Raw genomic sequence first — 5,440 nt, 5'->3', positions numbered from 1 at the left:
GGGGCAGTAGGCACCTGTAATCCCAGCTACCCAGGAGGCTGCGGCAGGAGAATCGCTTGAACCCAGGAGGTGGAGGTTGCAGTGAGCCTAAATCGCACCACTGCACTCCAGCCTGGACATCAAGAGTGAAACTCCGTCTCAACAACAACAACAACAATAAAAATAATAACTAGCAGGACACGATGGCGGGCATCTGTATTCCCAACTATTCGGCAGGCTGAGGTGGGAGAATCGCTGGAACCTGGGAGGCGGAGTTTCCGGTCAACAGGGATCCTGCCGCTGCACTCCAGCCTGGGAAACGGAATGAGAGCGCATCTCAAAAAATCAAAAATAAAAAGATCACCACTTGAGCCCAAGAGATCTCGGTTGGAGGTGCCACCCACTCCCGCCTGGGCAACAGGAAACCTGTCTTGGAAAAAAACAAACCAAAGAGAACCCCAACATCATGCAAGTCTGATGATAAGCACGCTCTGCAAATGTACTACCAAGATAAGCAGCATCTTCAACGTTGCTTTTCTCAAACAGTAACACTCTAAAGGGATGCACGATCTTTTCTTAAGACAACAGACAGTGCTTCCATCTAGAGGGTCACAGCATGAGGTCTTCTTGCTCCAGTACTGTAGGGTTTTTTGTTTTTGTTTTTGTTTCTTTTTGATGGAGTCTTGCTCTGTTGCCAAGGCTAGAGTGCAATGGCACGATCTTGGCTTACTGCAAGCTCCGCCTCCCGGGTTCAAGCCATTCTCAAGCCTTAGCCTCCCGAGTAGCTGGGACTACAGGCGCCCACCACCACGCCTCGCTAATTTTTTGTATTTTAAAATACAGATGGGGTTTCACCGTGTTAGCCAGGATGGTCTTGATCTCCTGACCTCGTGATCCACCCGCCTCGGCCTTTCAAAGTGGTGGGATTACAGGCGTCAGCCACAGTGCCCAGCTTTTTTTTTTTGAGACGGAGTCTCACTCTGTCATCCTGGCTGGATGCTGTGGCACAATCTCGGATCACTGCAGCGTCTGCCTCCCGGGTTCAAGCAATTCTCCTGCCTCAGCCTCCTAAGTAGCTGGGATTACAGGTGCCCACCACCACACTGGGCTAATTTTTGTTGTTATTGTATTTTTAGTAGAGACGGATTTTCACCACGTTGGTCAGACTAGTCTCAAACTCCTGACCTGAGATGATCTACCCGCATCAGCCTCCCAAAGTGCTGGGATTACAGGCATGAGCCACCATGCCCGGCTTTATTTTGTATTTTTATTCATTTGTTTATTTTTTGAGACAGAATTTCCCCGTGTTGCCCAGGCTGACCATTTGAAGTCAAGAGATATATTGGACATGTCACTGCACTCCAGCATGAGCAACACAGAGCCTTAGAATAAAAAAGCAAAACCAAAACAGAACCCCACCATCGTCCAAGTGTGATAAGCATGCTCTGCAAATGTATTACCGAAATCAGCATCAACTTCAACGTTGCTTTTCTCAAACCGCAACCCACCAAAGAGAAGCACTTTCTTTTCTTTTAGACAACAGAAAGGGCTTCCCTTTGTAGAGTCACAGCTTGAGATCTTCTTGCTCCAGCACTCTGGGTTTCTTGTTGAAATTTTCCTTGACCTGGTCAAAATGGACACAAAAATAAAGATGCATTTATTGGTCCTGTTTGCATATTTTCTGGAATCTAGAACATAAACCGATACAAAGACCATCTCCAGTTCCTTGCTTCAAACGTTCAGCAGGTTAGCCTTGTTCATCAAGGGACAACTGTCCTGGGTTTTATCTTCAAAGAGAAAAAGCAATGCCTACTACATATACCTTATATTCTCAGGAGTTAGGCACCAGCGTGGGAAACATGGTAAAACCTCATCTGTAAAAATACAAAAGTTAGCCAGGTATAGAGGTGCATGCCTGTAGACACTAATTCAGGAGGCTGAGGTGGGAGGTGGAGGTTGCAGGGAGCCGAGATCACACCACTGCACTCCAGCATAGGTGACAGGGCCAGATCTTGTCTCAAAAACAAACGAACGAACAAACAAAAAATGCACACACACAAACAAAAAAATGCCCAAAGTGATATAAGAGTATTCTCAGGGTGTAGAAGAGTCTTTTGTGTGTACATGATATTATATATATAAGAATATATGAAGGCCAGCCACGGTGGCTGTCTGCAATCCCAGTACTTTGGAAAGCCAAGGTGGGCAGATCACCTGAAGTCGGGAGTTTGAGACCAGCCTGACCAACATGGAGAAATCCCGTCTACTAAAATACAACAAATTAGTTAGCCCTGGTCGTGTATGCCTGTAATCCCAGCTACTCAGGAGGCTGAGGTAGGAGAGTCGCTTTAACCCAAGAGGTGGACATCGCAGGGAGCCCAGATCACACCATTGCACTTCAGCCTATGCGACGAGAGCAAAACTCAGTCTCAAAAACATAAAAAATAATAATAATAAAAAAAGAAACTTCCATATATTGTATGCTCACAGGAAGAATACTTCCTACACACAAGTGCTAGCTTTGGCAGCACGCATGAAAAAATTGGAATGACAAAGATTACCATGGCCCCTGCGCAAAGGTGACACTCAAATTCATGATGATCTCATATTTATCTATTTTTATTTTTTAAGGTTTAATGTTTATTTAATAGTTTTATTTATTTATTTAGAAACAGAGTTTCGCTTGTTGCCCAGGATGGAATACAATGGCACAATCTCGGCTCACCACAACCTCCGCCCCCTGGGGTTCAAGCGATTCTCTTGCCTCAACCTCCCGAGCAGCTGGGATTACAGGCATGCGCCACCACACCCGGCTAATTTTGTATTTTTAGTAGAGATGGGATTTCTACATGTTGGTTAGGCTGGTCTTGAACTCCTGACCTCAGGTGATCCGCCACCTCGGCCTCCCAAAGTGCTGGGATTACAGGCATGAGTCACTGTGCTCGGCCTATTTATTTAATTTTTGAAACAGAATCTCACTCTGTCACCCAGGATGGAGTACAGTGGTGTGATTTCGTCTCACTGCAATCTCCTTTTCCCAGGTTCAAGAGATTCTCTGGCTGTGGCCTCCCAAGTAGCTGAGATTACAGGTGTCCACCACTGTGCGCAGCCATTTTTTCTAATTTTAGTATAGACGAGGTTTTGCCTTGTTTGCCCAGCTAGTCTTGGACTCCTGACCTGAGGAGATCCGCCTGTCCTGGCCTCTCAAAGTGCTGGGATTACAGGAGTGGACCACCGTGTCTGGCCTATTTTTTATGTTTTTGAGATGGAGTCTCCCTCTTTTGCTGAGGCTTGAGTGCAGTGGCGTGATCTCAGCTCATTGAAAGATCAGCCTTCCAGCTTCAAGCGACTCTCCTGCCTCAGCCTCCAGAGCAGCTGGGATTAAAAGCATGTACCACCACCATGCCGGGCTAATTTTGTATTTTTAGTAGAGACAGGGTTGCACCATGTTGGCCAGGCTGGAATCAAATTCCCGACCTCAGGTGATCCTCCTGTCTCAGCCTCCCAAAGTGCTGGAATTACAGGCGTGGGCCACTGTACTCTGCCTGGTGCCATTATTAAAATTAGGAAAAAAGAAAGATGCCCACACCTAAACAGCAAATCATTTGTTGTTCAAGTACGTCTCAAATGCAGTCTTCGTCTAAAATACTAATTTGACTGGCGGCTAGGTGTGAACCAAAGAACAGTCCTTTCTTTCCTCTTGCCTGTGCATAGTTAATATTCACATGTAGTCCCAGCTACTAAGGTCTGGGGAGAGGCAGAGGCAAAAGGACCTAAGCCCATTTTAGCCTGGGCAGCATAGTGAGACCCCCGTCTCGTTGCATATATGACCTGGTCGTGCAGCCAAGAGTTCAGCTGCATTTACCCAATGAAAACTCAAAGCCATGCACTCCACCTCCGTGCCCCAGTGAAAACTCAAAGCCATGCACTCCACCTCCGTGCCCCAGTGAAAACTCAAAGCCATGCACTCCACCTCCATGCTCTTGCTAAGCAGTGCACATCCCATCTGCAAGGGACAATGAGGTCCCCCACCCCCTTATTATTATTATTATTTTTGGAGATAGAGTCTTGCTCTGTCACCCAGGCTGGAGTGCAGTGGCGCCATCTCGGCTCACTGCAAGCTCCGCCTCCCGGGTTCACACCATTCTCCTGCCTCAGCCTCCCAAGTAGCTGGGACTACAGGCACCCGCCACCACGCCCGGCTAATTTTTTGTATTTTTAGTAGAGACGGGGTTTCACCATGTTAGCCAGGATGGTCTCAATCTCCTGACCTCGTGATCCACCCGCCTCGGCCTCCCAAAGTGCTGGGATTACAGGCGTGAGCCACCACGCCCAGCCTGAGGTCCCTTTTAACTCTACCCGACCCCAAGTGAGGTTCTATAAACCAGCGCCAGTATCATTTCCATGGAGTAAAAGGTGTCGATGGCTCGGCGCAGTGGCTCACGCCTGTATTTTCAGCACTTTGGGAGTCTGAGGCGGGAGGATCACTTGAGGTCAGGGGCTTGATACTAGCCAACATGGTGAAACCCATGTTCTACTAAAAAAAAAACAAAAAGGGCATGATGGTGACACATATAATTCCAACTACTTGGGAGGCTGAGGCAGGAAAATTGCTTGAACCCATGAGGCAAAGGTTGAAGTGAACCGAGATCCTGCCACTGCACTCCAGCCTGAGAGACAGTGAGACTCAAAAATAAATAAATAAGAAAAATGAAAATTATAGCCAGTCATGGTGTCAGACACCTATAATCCCAGCTACTCAGGAAGTTGAGGCAGGGGAATCACTTGAAACTGGGAGGCAGAGATTGCCGTGAGCCAAGATTGCGCCACTGTGCTCTAGCTTGGGTCACAGAGCAAGACTCTCTGTCCCAAAAAAGAGGACCATTTGAGCCCAAGAGACCTAGGTTGGAAGTGCCACCATACTCCAGCCTGGGCAACAGAGATCCTGTCTTAGGACAAAAAAAACAGACCCCCACCATTGTCAAAGTCTGATTATAAGCAGGCTCTGCAAAGTTATTAGCAAGATCAGCATCAACTTCAGCATTGCTTTTCTCACACGGTAACACTCTAAAGGGAAGTGCGTTCTTTTCTTTTAGACAAGAGAAAATTCTTCCCTTTGGAGAGTCACAGCCTGAGACCTTCGTACTCCAGCACTCTGGGTTTTTTGTTGACATTTTTGTTGACCAGGCTAAACTGGACACAAAATAAAGATGCATGTATTGGCCCCGTTTACACGTTTTCTGGAATCCAAAACATAAACCCCTAAAAGGACCATCTCCAGTTCCTTGCTTCAAAGAATCAGCAGGTTAGCCTTGTTTATCATAGGACAATCTTCCTGAGTTTCGTATCTGCTAAGAAAAAGCAATGCCTACTACACGTAGCTTATATTTAAGCAGGAGAATTGGTAAGATTTCTGGAGAAGAGCAATGGATTACGAGCCAAGGGTGCACTTGAGTTCCAG

General features: G+C 46.9%; 1 non-coding gene across 1 annotated transcript; it reads left to right on the top strand.

Moving 5' to 3' along the window:
- Window positions 1–2,491: 2,491 nt before the first annotated feature.
- On the top strand, window positions 2,492–2,593 carry LOC112437944 (U6 spliceosomal RNA). The gene has a single exon (XR_003026445.2). It is a non-coding gene; the product is annotated as a U6 spliceosomal RNA (small nuclear RNA).
- The last annotated feature ends 2,847 nt before the right edge of the window (window positions 2,594–5,440 follow it).

Source organism: Pan paniscus, chromosome 20 (genome assembly GCF_029289425.2).
Source record: "Pan paniscus chromosome 20, NHGRI_mPanPan1-v2.0_pri, whole genome shotgun sequence".
NCBI classification, from domain to species: domain Eukaryota; kingdom Metazoa; phylum Chordata; class Mammalia; order Primates; family Hominidae; genus Pan; species Pan paniscus.
This window is presented reverse-complemented; position numbering and strand designations above follow the sequence as displayed.